We start from the raw sequence: 19,912 nt of genomic DNA, 5'->3' as shown, positions 1-19,912 counted from the left end.
TGATATACAATGAGATGGAAAAAATGTTGAAATATACATTTATTTAAAAACCAGAAGCATTTTTACTGGACATTGTAGGGGATGATATAAATAGAAATGATTGTAAGCTGCTTTTATACGCAGTGACCGCAGCAAGAATATTACTGGCACAAAAATGGAAGCAAGAAGAATTAGCAACGAAAGAAGATTGGAGGATGAAACTGATGGACTATGCAGAATTAGATAAACTAACGGGAAGAATTCGAAACCGGCAGGACCAGAGATTCACAGAAGATTGGCGTAAATTTATGGACTATCTGAAAAGTAATTGTGATGATCAGATTACATTTGTAGGTTTGCAGGAAGTTTTGTGAGGTGAATAATTTGAATTATTGCATAATTGGATGAAAAGGAAGATGTTATTTAAGATAATTAAAGGCAATATGAATTTAAGAAATCATAAAAATGGGGGATCATCAGAGGTGCTGATGGAAGTCCAAAAGATTGTATAAGATGTGAAATTTTGTGGTATGTATGACAATTAATATGTTTTAAAATGAATAAAAAATATTTTTTAAAAAATAAAGAGAGTCATGTAGTCTAGCCCACTGCAGTGCAGGAATCTCCATGAAAAGATGCTCATCTAAGGAAGGAGTTCCCACCACCTTCCAATGGAGTTCATTCTACTATCAAACAGCTCTTAAAATCAAAAAAAATCTTCCTGATGTTTCATTGGAATCTCCTTTCTTGTAACTTGAATCCTTAGTTCAGTTCCTGCCCTCCAGATCAGGAGAAAATAAGCTTTCTCCACCTTCCACACGACAGCTCTTCTGATATTGTTATATCTCCTCTCAGTTTCCTCTTTTCCGGGCTAAACATCCCCAGCTTCCTCCATCATTCCTCATAAGGTTTGGTTTCTAGACCCTTTATCATCTTTATCATTATTATCATTATTTATTAAATTTGTAGACCACCCTTCATCCTAACCGCCCCCAAAACCCGCCACAAAATAAGTAATAAAAATGAACAAGAACAACCAAATCAAAAACAACCCTCCCTCTCCCCCCAAAAACATGTAAAAGGCCATAGAATGTTAATCAGCCCAAGGCCTGTTTGAAAGAGGAACACATTCTGATCTTATATCACTGCTTTCCACAACCTTAATTAATGTCAGTTACATTTCAGTGATAATAATAATCTCTTAATCAACAGCTACATAATTAATGATTTCCATTTGTGATGTTACAATATATAAATTTATAAAGCTTTGTGTGAGGAACTCAAACTATGTTCTTTATTCTGCCCTGCATGTGAAAAGGAGATTCCTTCTGTCTATATATATGGTGTTGTCTCTTTCGTTTCCCAGCTGTTGTTTTCTCCCATTGTGGCTTGGGGCGGAACTGAATCTTGAAGTTTCTCAAAGGCCTTATCTCTCCGTCTCTTGCTTCGATGTCTCGGAACAGGCAACAGTCTGCTAGAAACCATTCTGTCTCACCAGTAAAACATGTTGCAGATCTTCGCCATTTCCCCTTCAGCCTAGGAAAAGGTGGGCAGTTTTTGAACACGCTGAAGGTTTAATACTCCTTTCCAACTCCCAAAATCTCTGCAGTGTTCTTATCACAGTCCCCAAATTCTTTTCCTTCCAGCCAGAGAGGTACGGCCCAATTAAACTTTATCTTAGATTACATTCCGTCAGTAGAACACACAAATCTCAGTCTCTTTCCCCTTGTTTGTTGTTTTTAAACAAAGCTCAGGGGAATTGCTCTATCTTTCCAACACAGTCATACTTGAGCTTCCCCTCCCCATCCCTTTTTGATTTCAGATCACACTCAGTTTCCATTTTTGCTTGTTAGTATCAGTATTACTCCAACGTCCCTTCCTCACTTGTAAATATATTTTTATCTTATATTCTGGAGACAGTTGCCGAATCCTAAATATATAAAAGAAATTTAGTATAAACAAACCGTGGGCTTCCCTCTCCCCAGCTGACTCTCACGCCGAAGAAAATCTTATCTCAGTTCAAACATTTGATCCTTGTAGCTGGTATATTCAGCAGTATGTTGTTGCAAACTTTTTCCATCATGTGCTGGTACTTTAAAGCCAATTAAAGATCCAATTAAACAGATAACCTCTGCTTGTGGTTCGAGGACCCGACCCCGGTGAAGTGAAATGAAGACACAAGGACACGTGATATAAGGTTAATGGGCTAGGAAAGGCCACAACTTTATTGGTTACAGCATTTAAAGGTATTGGCTTAGGCATTGGATCGAAACCAGTGGGTTCTTCACCAGTAGGTGGAGCCTGTCGATGCTAATCCGACTATTAGGCTCACCCCTGTTGTCACCGAGGGTCGTGCCAAGGCCTCCCGCCAAGCAGGCATCGGACGGAATACACGACCCCCAGATTCCTTTAACGGAATACCCCTAAAAATTGAAGGCATAGGCGATGGCCACACCTAGCACTTCCACACAGCGCAACACATTATTCCAATGCCTAACCTACCCACCAATACCACAAAAGTTGTGACGATTGCTACGAGGTAGGCGAAAAAACCAATTAGCCTAGTGCCAAATGGAAAAACTCCTACCAGGCCCCCCAGCCAACCAGGGCGACCAACCTAAGGTCCATAGCAAGGCCGAAAAAACCCGGGCCCTAACTAAAGGGAGTGGAGGGTGGGTGATTCGCGAGGGGCGAAGGAAGGAAGAATGAGGCCGGGGGAAGGCTGGCGCTGCAGCAAAATGCTGCTGAACATGCCCCCACCGTGGCCCCCGGTTGGATGGCCACCAAGGGGGCGTGAGCGCCAGCCAGGTGAGTGGGCAGCAGGGGGCCACGCCCCCTGCTAACCGGAGCTCGAGCCCCGACCACAACCCCTCCCCTCCCCTTCGGGGAGGAGAGTCTTTCTTAATGGTGGTGTGTGAAGGTTTTCGCCAGGTGAAGTGTTTTTGCACTCATCGCATACCTGCCTCCCACATTTCATGCCAGAGCAAGAGCCAGGAACCAAGACAAACTGCAAGTGAAGCCCATTCCCCCTGTCCCTGAGGGGAATTTGCAAGGATGATTTACCCTCTGTAATCCTTGTTTTTTGCTTGCTGATGATCCCCCACTGTCATGGGGGCTGCCTCCATTAAGGCAGATGGGACCGGAAGCCCAAATTTGTGTCACTTTATTACAGAAGAGCTTATGAAGGGCAGGGAGGTCCCCGGTAATACCAACCACAAAAGTGGTGGTAAGATGAATTTGTTAATCTTAAATTTAATAAAAGTGGGGGAAACACCCCACCTCACCCCCACTGCTGCCAAATCTTCATCTCCAGGGATCATCTTCAGCTTTTAATTGAAGGATAAGAGACGTGAAAGATAAGTCTTTCCAGTTGTCATGACAACTGGGCGCTGTGTGTTGATTTCCCATTTTTAAGGGGTTATTTTTTATTATTGTTGTTGCCCGTCTCCTCTTGGCACCGTGAACTTTGATTGCTATGGTAACACCTGAGATGTGCTTTATTCCATCCCCACTGGCAGTTTCCTCTCAAGGAGGCTATTTTGCTTGTGATTTTGCAAGGAAACTGAGGAAAGTGTTATAGGAAATTCCTGTAAGCTGTTAGGTGCCATGGGTGGCGGTGGCAGCGAGGAGGAGGGAACCATCTCCACCCCTGTAAAGAGAGATATAAGGTCTAGGGGAGGGGACATTGTCTCTGGACACCGATTTGATTTTGTTACGCAGCTCCTTAGTTGGAATAAACTCTTGACGGAATACTGCCAACTCACACCAGCTGAGTGCAATGGACTATCCCAGCATCCCACCTGGAACAAAACAGGTCTTTTCATATCTCAAACGAGATTAGCATTTTTTTGCCCATAGGTTCCTAGTGCATGAGGGCCGAGTGCACACCGAGCACACTCCTTTCTTTATTTTAAATACGTTTTATTAGGTTTTATGGAGAAAAATACAAAGCTTAATATCAAATATCTCCCCCCCCCCTTTTTAATCTGAACTAAGGATTTGATTTAAATACAATAAAAGAATGAGGAAGAAAAAGGGCCAAGAAAGGAGTAGGAAAAGAAAAAGAGAGAAATATAGAAAAAAGAGTAGAAAAGAGGTTAGAAGTGAAAGATAGAAAAAGCAAATTCAGAAAGCAAAGAACTTTCGATTCTTCATTTGTCCGCTATATATACTGTAAACAAGAGTTACTTTGTCCCCAACATGCTCCTTTCAAAACCACTGTCAATATATGACAATGTCAATGCTATACAGTGTTTGCTTATTTTGACATGTCTATCCTGCCTCGGGGCTATACTCAACTAAGTTCTGCTCAGAGTAGAAATTAAGGGACCTAAGTTAAGTCACCTGCACTAATTTCAATGGTTCTGCTTCCAAGGAAACTTCATCCTAGGTAAAGGAGGTGCAGTTGGAGTCAGTCCACTGCTGTACACACAAAGAGACCCTTGCTTTAAATGTGCAAAGGAAGAATCCGAACCGGTTCACAGAGTGTCCTGTTTTTCTTTCCCCCTTCCAAGAGATTGCCTTGTTATTTCAAAGGCAGCTGCACTCTGGTCTTCTTGCTCCACTCAAACGAGTTGATCAGTCGCCATGAATGCAGCTCATGTGCTCATAAAGCCTAAATGAAAAAAGCACCTGTTGAAGAGATGGGCATGTCACTTCAAAGCCAAATCCACTTTCTCTTAGCACTGATGACTGCCAAATAGCCATGGGGGTGTGAGAGAGAACAGCGGGAGGACTTGAGTCCATCTAAGACCCCCCCCCCCTTTAGCTGAAAATAACCTGCAGAGCATCATTTCCTGGCAGAGATAATGGGGCCTCTAGTCTTCAAACTATTGTATGTGTCTCCATACATTATTGTGATGAGATGTTGGTTTAAGTCTTCCATTTTGGACTTAATATGTTTCATGAGGGCTAGTTGCCTGACGAAAAATCTAAATAGTCAGGAATGAGACAGTTCTGGGCAAACCTGGCAACAGTTGCCAAGGGAACCAGAACATTGCAAAAGTGGCATTTGGGGCAGTTGGGCAAGAAAAGAGGAGGAATGGTTGTGGCAATGAGGAAGAAGGAGGTGTTGTTGTGGGTTTATGAAGTACATCCTGGGCGGGGTAGGGGTGGGAAGACTGGCAACTACAACCTAAGATATCTGTCTCACTCTGTCTAACGGTTAGGATGACTCTGCAGATACCTTCCTCTTGTGTGCTTTAGACACAAAAGAGCCCACCTTCTGAGCATAAAGGATTCTTTGCTCAGGAGCATTTTGCATCTAAGGGACTCCCTAAGGAGTCCCTAAGGAACTCTAGCAATGGGTACCAGTTCACAAGTGCCTCTGTATTGCAAAAGATGCCTTGATCTCTCTTTTTCATCACTCTCTAGATCAGAAGGGCCATAGCTGAGTGGTAGAGCATCTGCTTCGCATGCAGAAGGTCTCAGGTTCAACCCCCAACATCTCCAACTGGGACAAGACTCCCTGTCTGAAATCCTGGAGGGATGCTGCCAGTCAGAGCAGACAATACTAAACTAGATGGACCCATGGCCTGACTTTGGGTAAAAAAGCTTCCTGTGAAGGTCCTCCACATTGCTTGAGGCCCACAACCTTCAATGACATGCCAGTTTAACATCATTATTTGCCAATATCTGTATACAGTCTGTGAAGCGGAACAAATTCCAATTGGATTTTATCAGTCATCCTCTCGAAGCTGACATTCTGCCAAAATAACAACTCCTTAGCTAATATGCAGAATGAGATGAGGGACTCATTCTCGGGCCAGATGGCCTATGAACTACATACCTAAAATAATCCTCAGCCACCGCCGGAGGGTAATGGATGCTAAACCTGTTGCAAAAGATATGGATTTCTGTCTTATTATTTATTCAGCACCATCAGTGTGGTGTAGTGGTTAAGAGCGGTAGTCTCATAATCTGGGGAACCGGGTTCACATCTCTGCTCCTCCATATGCAGCTGCTGGGTGACCTTGGGCTAGTCACACTCCTCTGAAGTCTCTCAGCCCCACTCACCTCACAGAGTGTTTGTTATGGGGGAGGAAGGGAAGGGAGAATGTTAGCTGCTTTGAGACTCCTTTGGGTGGTGATAGAGCGGGATATCAAATCCAAACTCTTCTTCATCATCATCATCAGGAAGCATTGAATTTTACTGTGTTCAAGATGGCACATATATGCTGCAGGAGTCCTGACCCCGGAAGGGCTTTCTCCACGTGACTTGATCTCACCAAATTGGCCCAAATCACTTTGGGTTTGGGCCAAATCCTGTGGGTGGTCTTACATTTCAGTGCCTCTTTCTCCCAATACACACATTTCAAAATGCAATTTCACCCAACGTAAACATGTTTTCCAAAGCAATTCCCTCCAATTGATGCATTTTATACCTTGTTTTCAGCAGTGTATGCCTTCGTACGCAGACCTCACCCTCGTACACGCCGACAGTTCAAGAAGGACACTGACAAACTGGAACGTGTCCAGAGGAGGGCAACCAAAATGGTCAAAGGACTGGAAAAGATGCCTTATGAGGAACGGCCAAGGGAGCTGGGCATGTTTAGCTTGGAGAAGAGGAGGTTAAGGGGTGATATGATAGCCATGTTCAAATATATAAAAGGATGTCACATAGAGGAGGGAGAAAGGTTGTTTTCTGCTGCTCCGGAGAAGCGGACACAGAGCAATGGATCCAAACTACAAGAAAGAAGATTCCACCTAAACATTAGGAAGAACTTCCTGACAGTAAGAGCTGTTTGACAGTGGAATTTGCTGCCAAGGAGTGTGGTGGAGTCTCCTTCTTTGGAGGTCTTTAAGCAGAGGCTTGACAACCATATGTCAGGAGTGCTCTGATGGTGTTTCCTGCTTGGCAGGGGGTTGGACTCGATGGCCCTTGTGGTCTCTTCCAACTCTATGATTCTATGATTCTATGACAGGCTGAAAAATTCAGAGAAGTGCAAACTTCAAAAGGTGGATGTGCTGTGCTTCTTGTACTGTTTCAGAAAGTCGGCTCAATACATTTCGGCGCCTGAGGCAAAGCCCAAGATCTACAGTGGGACCTGCTGCCTCTGTGTATTTTGCCACCTGAGGCTGTCGCCTCACCTTTCCTGAGGGGTGAGCCAGTCCTGGAATAAACTACATTTTCGGTAACATGCAACCTAAATTAAATTCCCCCCACAACCCTGCTTATGAATGAATGAATGCAAATCAACTTAAAACAACTGGTTGGTCTGTCCCCTGAGGCTGTGTGGTTTGCCCAACTTTTCAGTTGCTTCAGCACAGTTCCATCTTGCCCCGCCAATTAAAAATGCACGTGTGAATATTGTCCATTGATAAAACCCTGAAAATTCAGTCATCCTGATGCAATCATGTTTCTAATGCTTTACAGTCCTCTAAGAAGGTCAACAAGCATATAGATTGATTTGGTTGACATGGTGTACTTTAACTTTCAGAAAGCTTTTGTTTTTTTAATTTTTAATAAATGAAAATTATTTACAAAAATGCATATTAGGGGGGAAATTGCTTGAGAAAATGTGTGCATTAGTCAACAGTGCATACAAAAACATGTTTGTTCAGAGAAACTCACCCTAAAATGTGAATGAATATTTGTGAAGATTATTTATGTGGCGGGGGGACGGGACACAAATTGCCGCAGAATCTGTAGAACTGAATTTAAGAATAGAAAAATGAGAAGCAGAGAGAAAAGAAATCGACGAATTATTCCTTCCCTAGGCCACCTCACCATTTGTAATTCTCTCCACCCCCTTGCAGCAAAAATAAAATATCACCTTTCCACCTAGCAGCTGATTCTGCCACCACCAAACAAATAGTCTGAACTTGTCTCTGCATTTATCCATCTCATAAGGATAGAGATGACACCTCGTTGGACCTCACTGGACAGAGGGGATGAGTTGTGAGAAAGTTCAGGAGACTGAAAATACGGACGAGGGAAGTGTGAAGCCTCAGTATTCTCCTGACAAATGGATGTAGGCAGAGGCAAAGTTCGGCGTGCTGTTTACTGAAGCAGGCGAGAGGGGAAAAAATGCCTTTCAATTGGTCAATTTAGCTGTAACATGTTGGCTTCAAACCATCTCATTTTTCTCTTAATATACACACACAGACTTTTCATTTCAGCACTTAAGAAAGATCAAGGACTCGTGAAGCCGGGCTCTTAGGAGCTGATGCACAAATGAAAACTGTCTCATCGAGGCCATTTCTGACCTTGTGTATTTATAAGAGGCCAGGCAACATGCCCTTTCAAGCCACAGTTTTGAAACCTTGCTTGGCTTACGATGCTGGGAAGGCACAGTGGAGCAACACTGCTTTTGGAAGTCAGATTCGATGTTGCCAGCATGGATGGCAACAAATTGCAATGGGTTTCTCAGTTGTGAAATCTGTGGAGATGCAGGCAAGGCCCCCACAAAGAGTTACAGTGGTGCCTCGCAAGACGAAATTAATCCGTTCCGTGAGGCTCTTGGTATAGCGGTTTTTTCGTCTTGCGAAGCAACCCCATAGGGGAATTCGTTTTGCGAAGCGCCTCCCAAACGGAAAACCCTTTCGTCTAGCGGGTTTTTCGTCTTGCGAGGCGTTCGTCTTGCGGGGCACCACTGTACATAGTCCCAGGTGCTAGCCTTGGGAGAACACTGTACTCCCCGCATGCTTTGAACAACAAAAACCACTCTAAGGGGTTCAGGATTGACAGAAAGCATTTTTAACTTTGTTGTTGTTGTTTAGTCATTTAGTCATGTCTGACTCTTCGTGACCGCATGGACCAGAGTATGCCAGGCACTCCTGTCTTTCACTGCCTACCACAGTTTGGTCAAACACATACTGGTAGCTTCGAGAACACTGTCCAACCATCTCGGCCTCCGTCGTCCCCTTCTCCTTGTGCCCTTCATCTTTCCCAGCATCAGGGTCTTTTCCAGGGAGTCTTCTCTTCTCATGAGGTGGCCAAAGTATTGGAGCCTCAGCTTCAGGATCTGTCCTTCCAGTGAGCACTCAGGGCTGATTTCCTTCAGAATGGATAGGTTTCATTTTCTTGCAGTCCAGGGGACTCTCAAGAGTCTCCTCCAGCACCATAATTCAAAAGCATCCATTCTTCTGTGATCAGCCTTCTTTATGGACCAGCTCTCACTTCCATACATCACTACTAGAGCCAGTGTGGTGTAGTGGTAAACTTGTAATCTGGTGAACCAGGTTCTCATCTCTGCTCCTCCACATGCAGCTGCTGTGCTAGTCACATGCAGACCTTGGGCTAGTCACACTTCTTTGAAGTCTCTCAGCCCCACTTACCTCACTTGTTGAAGTTTACCACTAAACCACTGAGCCTCTTGGGCTTGCCAATCAGAAGGTTGGTGGTTCAAATCCACACAACGATGGTGAGCTCCTGTTGCTCAGTCCCAGCTTCTGCCAACCTAGCTGTTCAAAAGCATACCAGTGTGAGCAGATAAACAGATACACCCTGGTGTCCAAAGTAGTGTAGTGGTTAAGAGAGGTAGACTCATAATCTGGTGAACCAGATTCACTTCCCCGCTCCTCCACATGCAGCTGCTGGTTGACCTTGGGCTAGTCACACTTCTTTGAAGTCTCTCAGTTTGTTGTGGGGCAGGAAGGGAAAGGAGGATGTTAGCCGCTTTGAGACTCCTTCGGGTAGTGATAAAGCGGGATATCAAATCCAAACTCTTATTCTTCTTCTTCTTCTACTACTACTACTACTGGGAAAACCATAGCTTTAACTATACGGACCTTTGTCGGCAAGGTGATGTCTCTGCTTTATAAGATGCTGTCTAGGTTTGTCATTGCTTTTCTCCCAAGAAGCAGGCGTCTTTTCATTTTGTGACTGGTGTCACCATCTGCAGTGATCATGGAGCCCAAGAAAGTAAAATCTCTCACTGCCTCCATTTTCCCCCCTTCTATTTGCCAGGAGGTGATGGGACCAGTGGCCATGATCTTAGTTTTTTTTTAAACTTAGGGGTTCCCAAACCTGGCTCTCCAACTGTTTTTTGGGACTACAACTCCCGTCATCCCTAGCAAGCAGGACCAGTAGTCGGGAATGATGGGAACTGTAGTCCCAAAAGACTACCCTCTCTATTATAGAGGATAGTCCTCTATGAAGAACTGTCTGAAAACAACCCCTTCCTCATTTAATCCCCACAATAAACCCAGTGGGGTAGGTTAGCCTGAGAGGCTGCAGCTGGCCCAAGATCACTCAGTGAGCTTTGTTGCAAAGTGGGGATTTGAACCCTGGTCTCCCAGGTCCTAGTCTGAAACTCTGACCACTGCACCATGCCTGCTCTGCTGCTTTCACTACGAAGAAGAAGAAGCTGCCAAAATGATCATGGCAAATAACAATATATGATGTTCTTTGGGAAGGGAGAGAATTGGAGTCAAGGCCATGGGTAGAGCATAAATGTCTTTTCTGGGATCATTTTCGACTGGATGAGGCTGCTTGTTCCAGTCCAATTGACTATTGATTGGCTGGGCTTTTAACAAAAGCCTGTATATTATTCACTTGGTTACTTCAAGAGGCAGGATGTCAGTAGCTGTCTAGGAAACAAGAGCAGCATGGTGATGTTCTCGTTACCAGGACACCAGCCAGCGCTGCAGGGGCCAATTTCCTAGCAAAAGTCATTACAGGCCGACACTGACAGCTGGAGTCTGAATAAGGGAAGGAGGAATGAAAAGCCAGTTTCTGCGGCTGCCTCTCTGACAAGGCAGGCTGGGGCAGAGTGTGTGTATATGTTTGTGTCCAAGGAATATCGATGGAGAGGGTGAGGCAGTGGCATGCTTTGCCCAGAAGGGGGAGCCGGGGGGCAGACACCACCACTGGCTTTTATGATTGATGGTGTGTTTTCGTTTTTGACCATAAACCTCCTTGCATTTCCTGGACCAGGGATAGGGAAGCTGTGGTCCTCCAGACATTGTTGTTCTACTTCCATCAGCAATCTCCCAGTCAGCATGCCCAATGGCTAGGGATGGTTGGAGCTGTAGCTCATTAACATCTGGAGGGCTGCAGGCCCTGTCTTAGAAAAAAGGCAGGGTATCCATTTTGAAAATAAAGAAAGCAATCTCCTTTCCAGCTGAGTCTTGCACCGTTCTGCAAATGTCATGCAGGTATCTTGCAGGTCTTCCAGTATTGAGCGAGGACCATCCGGGTCTGAGGCTGGGAACCTGCTCTTTTGCCTTTCTTTCTCCTTGATATATTTTGGAAATCAGCCGAAAGGTTACGTTTTCAGAGAACTTTACCTGAAAGGTATTTCAAAATCTTTTCGTTAAATCCATAGGCTGAAAGGTTGCATTTTCAGAGAGCTTTATCTGAACAGTATTTCGAAATCTTTTTGTTAAATCCACAGACTATACATACAGGCCCCACTCTGTGAACGTTTGCTACGCAAAAAATCACATTCAAACACAAGGAATTAGCACCCAAACCTTGTTCAGATTCAGATATCTGAACAGAGAACATTTTGCTTCCCTGTTTGCATTTTGCAGGTTGGCTGAGGAATGGAGGGAGGGGAGCAACTGGACAAACCAGAGAGCATTTTTTCAGGGTTTTGCTTTGCTTAGGAGGGAGGGGAGCAACTGGACAAACCAGAGAGCATTTTTTCAGGGTTTTGCTTTGCTTAGTGTGTGTGTGTCAAAATTCCATGGTTGGGAACGCATTAAAAAAATTCTCATAGAAATCAATGGGATTTGTGGTCTCATTTTGCAAACATTCACCTAACAAACCATTTCCAGGAATGTTTGGTGAGCAGGACTGGCACGTAGAAAACAGAGCCTTTGCACACACCTACTAAAAAAAAATCTCCTGTGAGTTCAGCTGAAGGAGGCTAGCTAAATGTGGTGTACAGGACTGCAGTCTAAGAGTTCAGTTCTAAGCAGGGTGAGAGGAGCGATCCACCACCACTTATTTATTTTTATTTAATTTTTTAAATTGAATTTATATACTGCCCTAAACCCGGAGGTCTCAGGGCAGTTCCAAAGCCTTGGACAGGTAGGTAAGACAGGTAAAAATGTAAAATGAAACGGCCCCAATCAAACACAGGGTTAAGTGCAAAGAAACCTCTCTCTGTATATAATTGAATTAAAAACTATCCAAGGTTCCACTGCAAACGGAATTTCATTCATGTTCGATTGTTATTTTTATTTATACACCATTTTTCACCAGAAAAGATCTTTGTAAGTGCTTTGGAAAGCAAACACAAAAAGGAATATGTAAAACAATGATAAATATGTATGTAACATCAAGCAACATAACACAGAATTTCCCTGATTCAATACATCCTCTCAGTATCCACATCTACTAATGCAACTGTACCTTGATCAACCTATTCTGACGTGTTCTCAACAATTACAGATCCCAGCAATCCCCTGGGTACAGTTACAAAGGCTGCACTACAATACTAGCAGCCTATCGCTGTGAGGCTAAAATCACATTTAATCTAGGACAGGGGTCAGCAAACTTTTTCAGCAGGAGGCCAGTCTACTGTCCCTCAGACCTTGTAGGGGGCCAGACTATATTTTGAAAAATAATAATGAACGAATTCCTATGCCCCACAAATATCCCAGAGATGCATTTTAAATAAAAGCACACATTCTACTCACGTAAAAACACACTGATTCTCGGACCATCCATGGGTCGGATTGAGAAGGCAATTGGGCCGGATCCAGCCCCTGGGCCTTAGTTTGCCTACCCATGATCTAGAACTATGCAACATTTATGAACCAGCACAAAACAGAAACGACAGCCCTTGGGCAGAATAGATGTAAAACAACAACAAAAAACCCAGAAAGCAGTGTGGAGGACAGGGAGATCACATGCTTAGAATGTGCGAATGGGATGGAAGTCTAACAGGAACACAGGTGGCACTGTGGTCTAAACCACCAAGCCTCTTGGGCTTGCCGATTGGGAGGTCGGTGGTTTGAATCCCCATGACAGGGTGAGCTCCAGTTGCTCTGTCCCAGCTCCTGCCAACCTAGCAGTTCGAAAGCACACCAGTGTGAGTGGAGAAATAGGTACCGCTGCAGTGGGAAGGTAAAGGGTGTTTCCGTGCGCTCTGGTTTCCGTCACAGTGTCCCATTGCACCAGAAGTGGTTTAGTCATGGCGGCCACATGACCCAGAAAGCTGCCTGCTGACAAACGCAGGTTCCTTTGGCCTGAAGCGAGATGAGCGCCACACCCCATTGTGACCGGACTTCACTGTCCAGGGGTCCTTTACCTTTTCTTTTCTTTTTTACCTAACAATGCGATCCCATGCATACCCATCAACTTCAATGAGATTTACTCTCAAATAAGAATGAACAGGGCTCCAGTTTAAATAAAATGTATAATAGAAGTGTTATTCTATCTGACTTCCTCTTTTAGGGACTCTGGGCCAATAGTTACAACTGACTATCCAACAGCAGCTTCCCATCAAACACATTTTACAATTAAGCAAGTTGAACAGGGTATTATTTCATACAAATACTTCACACAAAAAATCTGGTTTTGAGGGGAAGGGCGCTGTTTGTAACTGATAGCAATTTATCTCCTTAAGGGATTAATTGTGGCAGGTAGAAATCTGGTTTCTATCAGGAGGGTCCACCTATTGGTCCACCTAGTTATTGGTCCACCTAGACCAGCTGAGATAGCCTGGGATTTGGGCTCGGACTCGGAACCAGAGGAGACTCAGTTTGCACCGGATCCTTTGCCTCAGGCATCATCTGAACCAAGTCTGGGGACTGATCCTGAAGAGTTCCAGTCTGCAAAGGTTCCCCTGCAACAAACACCAGCTGGCCCGAGTCAGGGGCCTGAGCCTGCCCTGGCTCCGGATGTGGGGATTACCTCATTGCCTTCAGCTGGGCCATCACTTACAACTGCTCCACTACCAGCTTGGTCAGGGGAGGCTGAGGCAGCCCCTGGGTCTAGTAACCCACCGACGTCTCCCGAGCTGCAGAGACTCAGGTCTGAGAGAAGGAGAGACCTGAGTACTCGCAGGAGGAGTGCTTGCCTTCGGGCCAGACAGGGAGGTGAGTTGCCGGGGGATCAGGACCGGCCACTACCCTGACAAAGATAAAAGGCTGTCAGATCCCGCCCCAGGTTGCGGGAGCAACATTGCTGTTTGCTAGATCCTGCCTGAGATCCTATACCTGTCCTTGCCTGGTTTCCTGCCTTGTGTCCTGCCTTGGCCCCGTCGGACTGACTCCTAGCAGAAACTTCGGGTTCTGGACTGGTCCTGGACCACATTTAACGGGTTACCCCCGGGCCCAGCACACCAGCATCCTCTTCTCAGATTGGCCAACCAGATACCTCTGGAAACCTACAACAGAGGCGGGTTTAGAGCACCGTGACCAATTTTGCTGCACTGGCCGCTGAGCCTAGGGGGTGCTACAGGGCGTTTTCAACTATGTTGTAGTGTATTGAGCAAAATGGAAGGCAAGAGGCATGGGGGACAGACCAAATTTTGGCCTCGCACAGGGTGCTGCTGAAATTCGAAAGACCAAAGTCTGCCCCTGCCCACAAGCAGGATCTGAGCACAAGAGCCCTCTCCCCAGAGGCATTGCCAATTCCAGCTATGGAAGCTGAGCACAGCAACTGGTAGCCATCAATAGTCCTCTCCTCCATGAATTTGTTGGTCTTTTTTTCAAGCCACCTAAGCTGGTGGCCACTATTGTGGGAGCAAATTCCATCGCTTAACTCTGCTCTGTTTGAACAGGTCCTTTTAAAATCTGTCCCAAATCTTGCAACGTTCAGCTTCCATGAGTTCTGGTGTTACGAGATGAGGAGAAAAAACAACCACATTTCTCTATCCATCTGTTTGCGCCGTGGTTCAGCTCAGGGACAATTCCCCCATCTCATCTGCTGTTTCTGCAAGCTAAACCAAATTTGCTCCCATCTCCTTATTTGCATTGTAATGCCCCTCATTGCCCCCTCCAAATATTACTGCATTTTATTCCTGTGCTCATCCACGGGCACCATATGCCTTACCACTGCCCATCTATGAGCATCCTGCCTGAATGAATGATGCACTCCATCTCTCTGTTCCTCATTTGACTAGGGCAGTTTGGGCGTAATCTAATTGTGCTGTGCTAACCTCATTTGGCTTTGTTGCCTGAGTCCTTCCTCTCGTGCTGCTATTCAGAGCCTATTCATTTCAACATGTGCAGTAGAAGATAAATGACCTTCTGCGGTCAGAGGGTGAATATAAAGGAGCAAGATGGCGGTGGAAAATGCCTGAGTGCCGACGCAAGAAAGAATGAAAACCATAACCATGCCATATATATTATATGTGTTGGATATTCTCTGTGTGTGAGAGAGAATCATTTGTTCCAGAAACAGAGCAGAACAAAGAAAAAGTTTCAAGAAGCAGCAGAAGGCTGAGATTGTTTTGTCCCTCCAAGGACATTTTCTGTGGGAACTGTTCTCTGGACATGCGCAGTGTGACAGGAAGTACTGGAAACAATGGTTCTGTGTAACTTGTTGTGAGTGTCTTGCTTGCGTCTTGAGAGGAGCAGAGAGAGAGTCTTGGGCTCTTGTTGGATTCTAAACATGCCTTGACCACTCAGTGCTGAATGTCTGTATATACCGTATTTTTCGCACCCGACCATAAGACGCACCTAGTTTTTAGAGTGGGAATGCAAGGAAAAAAATATTTTAAAAGGGAGTGCTGAGCAGAGCCTGTATGCATCCCAGGCTCTGCTCAGCGCTCCCTTTCATGAGCCGCGTGGAGCGTGTGTGTGGCGCTTGTGGGCTTTTCCCCAGGAGGGAGAAGGGCAGCTCTGTGCGGCTCGTGAAAGGGAGCGCGGTTCTTGGGGGCTTTTCCAGGAGGTGGGGGAAGGGACTGAGGGGCTGCCCTCTGTCCCTTTCCCCACCTCCTGCAAAAGCCAGCTAGAGCCGTGTGCTGTTTAAAAAGAGTGCGGCTCTTGCGGGCTTTTCTACGAGGAGCGTGTGTGTTGCTCTTGGGGGTGTCTCCTGCCTGCATTCGCTCCATAGGATGCGCACACATTTCCCCTTACTTTTTAGAAGGGAAAAGTGCATCTTATGGAGCGAAAAATATGGTATTTTCTACCAATATGCTTTTATGCCTGTCAAGTAAACCTCTACACTTGACTGAATCTTTATGGCGTCCATGAGTGTCTATTGCCTACTGTGTGTACCTTCAACCCCGAAGACACTGCCAAGGAAGGAGCTGCATTGAGATGTACGGTGGTGGCCAAAATTGTGGATACCTTTTGGGAAAAGTGTATTTCTGAGGTTTGATGGCTCATAAGACCACTTTTTTGGAGTAATACCATAAAATTATACAGTCATACCTCGGGTTACAGATGCTCCAGGTTGCATGATTTCTAATTGCGCACCACGCCGAACCCGGACGCGTGTGCAGACGCGGCGCTGCGGGCTGCGAATGCTGCAGGTTGCTAACGTGCTCCCCGCACGGATCACGTTCGCAACCCGAGCGTCCTCTGTATATCTATGGAAAGATGATTTGATGATGGTTCATGAAGAATGTAATGCAACAATGTTTGTTCAATTATCTGTATTCTATCAAAAGTTGTAGCCAAATAACCAGAAAAAAAGGAAGCACAACTTGCTTAGGTTGATATGCAGTAGCCAATGAGCATGAGTGTTTAGAGAGCCAATCAGGGGTTATGAGCCATCAAACTTCGGAAATACCCTTTCCCCACAATTTTGGCCGCTAGGGTAGCTCTGCGGAGTATGGATACTGGCACACACTCACAGTGGAAGCGATGCCAGACCCAATCCTCCTAAATAATCAATCAGAGGTTAATGGATTGATCCAATCAGATGTTCCAAAGATCCAAAAGGTTGGGGAGGATTCCATTGAGATAATACAATATGCATTTATTTGTGTGCTAGCTAGTGGAGGTGTGGACTGCTTTATGCAGAATGTGGAATGAGTGGGTGGAGAAGAGCCTCTCTCTCTCTCTCTCTCTCTCTCTCTCTCTCTCTCTCTCTCTCTCTCTCTCTCCTAGAACTCAGGGTCCACCAGCAGTGCTGAATGTTGGAGGAGTCAATATTCTCCCTGCTCTCTCCTCTCCTATCATGGTTGGCAGGGTAGGGTGGCAGTGCTTCCTTGACCTCCAATTCATAGGCTCCAACTTCTAGAGGTCAAGCTAGTTTCAGCCCCCTGGGGTTTTTTTAGGGGGCTGGGTCCCCTCAATATTCAGAGAACATCATGCAACATTGCATCATGCCGCCCTGATCTTCTGGAGAACTTGGCACCTTTGTTCCCGTCAGTGTCAAAAACCCTAATTCGACATTAGTCCCATGGCCTGAGTTGATCTGGATGTTCTCCAGGTTGGCCTGGATGACAGATGGGCAGGTTAGATGGCCTTGTTGGAGCCACTCAGATATCATCCTGCTCTATCTGTCAGTTTTCCTCGCCTTCCCTTTGCTCCCTACCGCCCTCGCCTTATCATTTCCCAGCACGCAGACAAGCCCTCAAACCTGCTGTCTGCGATCTCTCAAAAATAAATTAGACAGGCGGCAAAGAAAACATGTCTTTGCTTTATTAAACACAGGCTGGTGGTGGAGATGAGCTAAGCAAACAGCCTCCTCTAGATCAGCTAATATTGGCAGGAGTTGCCCCTGTCCAGCTCAACGGTGAGGCCATAGATGTACACAGCCAGAGGGGCTTGCAGACTGAGGAAGGCTGAGCCAAGACAGGTGGACATGTCAATTTCTTCTCATATGTTCCATACACAAAAGCCTCCCCTCTCACTAATTCCTGCACAAATTGCAAATTGTTTTATTCTTCTTTAAATTTTATTTTTCTTGATAAGAACGTCCTTCTCCTCCTTCTTCTTCTATCACTCGTAGCTGAGTAAGATTGTCTTCCATAAACCCAGTAGCAGTGAGTCCATAGGTGACCGTGGAGGCCAATTCTGGATCCACACGTCCTTCCACAGTGTGGACATTGGTTTCTGGGCGAGAGTTGATTATAGCGAGGGTTTGCCAAACGTACCTTCCTCTTAGCACATTTCTCCCTTGCGCCCTGAATTCAAGGGTCTTCAAAGCCCACAATCTTTGGTAAAGGCTGTTCTCCAATTGGAGCGCTCACAGGCCAGTGTTTCCGAATTGTTGGTGTTTCTACTACATATTTTAAGATTTACCTTAAAAGAGTCTTTGAACCTCTTTTGTTGACCAGCAGCATTACGCTTTTGATTTTTAAGTTCAGAATAGAGCAGTTGCTTTGGAAGACGATAATCAGGCATCCGCATAACATGACCAGTCCAACGAAGCTGATGTTGAAGAATCATTGCTTCCACACTGGTGATCTTTGCTTCTTCCAGTACACTGGTATTAGTTTGCCTGTCTTCCCAAGTAGTGTGTAAAAATTTCCAGAGGCACAGTTGATGGAATCTTTTGAGGAGCTGGTTTATAAGTGGTCCACATTTCACAAGCATACAGTAAGGTTGGTAGTACAATAGTTTTATAAACAAGCATTTTGGTTTCCCTGCAAATGTCCCAGTCGTCAAACACTCTGCACTTCAATTGGGAGATAGAATCTTTGGAGGAGTTGGAGATGGTGTTTATAAGAGGTGATAAGAAAATACAAGGAAGTGATCCACATTTCAAGCAACTCTACCTTTTTAAAAATAATAAGGTAAAGGTAAAGGGGCCCCTGACCATTAGGTCCAGTTGTGGCCGACTCTGGGGTTGCGGCGCTCATCTCACTTTATTGGCCGAGGGAGCCGGCGTACAGCTTCTGGGTCATGTGGCCAACATGACTAAGCCACTTCTGGTGAACCAGAGCAGTGCACAGAAACACCATTTACCTTCCCGCTGGAGCGGTATCTATTTATCTACTTGCACTTTGACGTGCTTTCGAACTGCTAGGTTGGCAGGAGCAGGGACGGAGCAACGGGAACTCACCCTGTCACAGGGATTTGGACCGCCAACCTTCTGATCGGCAAGTCCTAGGCTCTGTGGTTTAACCCACAGCGCCACCCACGTCCCAAAATAATAATAAAAAAAACAAATTACAAAATATAATAATCTAGCATTGTCTTTTTCCAAGTTCACCATCCCAACTGGTGATAAGGACCTAAGGACATAAGAAGAGCCCATCTAGCCCAACACCTCAATTACCATTTATATCAGATGAGAATTTGTGAAAAGTGAAGAGTTAGGGCAGAGATCCGAGGCCAGAATATAGTTTTGAGTTGTATGCAGGCATTCATATCCTCTTTGGGGAAGACTGATCTGACTTTACTGATGTTCTTGCTGTAATGCATATGGATCTAATTCCCCGTGGTCCCCCTTGGTCTCAAGAAAAGAGAGGAACCATTGTGACTTGCAAAGTGTCTTTCCCGTCCTAGTGAAATATGAAATGGCAACCCGGAATGGCAGTGCTTAACTCAAGCAAGTGAAACTAATTTCCCCTTTATGTCTCACATCGGGGAGCATCAAAATGAATAATATTCCACTTTGGACAGTGCCAGCAACTGAGGAAGAGATTTCATGCAATACTGGCTTGGGTTTTGTGGAGGGGGGAGGCGTTTGCAAGAAAGATGGCCCGTTTTGCTGTAACACCACCGCCCTCTCTTATTACGTATCTGCAGAGCTTCTACCAAACTGCTATCACCCTCACGATCCACTTTTGTTCTATCTGGGAGGAAAAGCCCAGCGGGGCAGGTCCTTCCTTTAATAATGACCCTTCCTTTAATAACGCAGAGCAGCGTTATAAAGCTTTGCAAAAGAGGAGTCAGATCTTTCAGACATTTGTCACAGCAGATGACAACAAGAATGGCTGTTTCTCGGTGGTGGGTGGATAGAATTATTTGCAAAAGGTTGCTGTGAGCCATCCTTGTTATTCACAAGTGCTCACCTGATATAAATGGTAATTTTGTTGGAAGTTAAAATTAAAATACGTTTGAAACTGGAAGGGGTTGGAAAAGGTGGGAGGAATAAACAAAGGCTGCTGGAGATTTGGACAAGTTCTCA

At 45.3% G+C, this 19,912-nt stretch overlaps 1 long non-coding RNA gene across 1 annotated transcript; it reads left to right on the top strand.

Annotated features, from left to right (window-relative positions):
- The first annotated feature begins 4,746 nt into the window (after positions 1–4,746).
- LOC309353417 lies at positions 4,747–8,392 on the top strand. The gene is made up of 3 exons (XR_014161829.1): positions 4,747–5,055; positions 6,969–7,080; positions 7,699–8,392. It is a non-coding gene; the product is annotated as an uncharacterized lncRNA (long non-coding RNA).
- The last annotated feature ends 11,520 nt before the right edge of the window (positions 8,393–19,912 follow it).

Source organism: Podarcis melisellensis (genome assembly GCF_964234715.1).
Source record: "Podarcis melisellensis genome assembly, chromosome: 12".
Taxonomy (NCBI): Eukaryota; Metazoa; Chordata; class Lepidosauria; order Squamata; family Lacertidae; genus Podarcis; species Podarcis melisellensis.
The sequence above is the reverse complement of the archived record's forward strand: the minus strand, read 5'-3'. Positions and strand labels throughout refer to the sequence as shown.